Below are 439 nucleotides of genomic sequence, written 5' to 3' on the forward strand. Positions count from 1 at the left end.
AAAAATAGTCCTAAATTTCTAAGCTTTCCATCCCTATTGATCCCGCACTCAGTAATCGAGATCCGGTATTGCGCAGAATACACTCCTCTGTTCACGTATACCCTGCCTATCCGTGAACCGCCGACAACCGGAATACATTCGGATACAAGAGCCGTCAAGTTGAAAGCGGAGCGGATTGTATAGTTGTATAATCACGCTCAAAAACTCTTGACAAACGTGCTTCGAATTCCGTTTCGAACATCAAAGTTATTTGTTTCGGTTAGAGTGTTTGTTCATAACATGACTCTGGTCCACGATTTTACACATTTACCACTCTCATTATGTTCTCCCCTCATTTCAGTTGGGTAATTTCATTTATGACAAAATATTGAATTTGATTTTACAATGTTTTCAGCCTCGAGAAATTTGCACGAATGAAGGACATATAACTGAGATTCAC

At 39.6% G+C, this 439-nt stretch overlaps 1 protein-coding gene across 2 annotated transcripts in view; it reads right to left on the reverse strand.

The window, feature by feature from the left end:
• Nucleotides 1-439, reverse strand: part of LOC119587112 (superoxide dismutase [Cu-Zn]-like) — a 12417-nt gene that overhangs the window by 3346 nt on the left and 8632 nt on the right. The gene's annotated exons all lie outside the window — the stretch shown is intronic.

This window comes from Penaeus monodon, chromosome 22 (genome assembly GCF_015228065.2).
Source record: "Penaeus monodon isolate SGIC_2016 chromosome 22, NSTDA_Pmon_1, whole genome shotgun sequence".
NCBI classification, from domain to species: Eukaryota; Metazoa; Arthropoda; class Malacostraca; order Decapoda; family Penaeidae; genus Penaeus; species Penaeus monodon.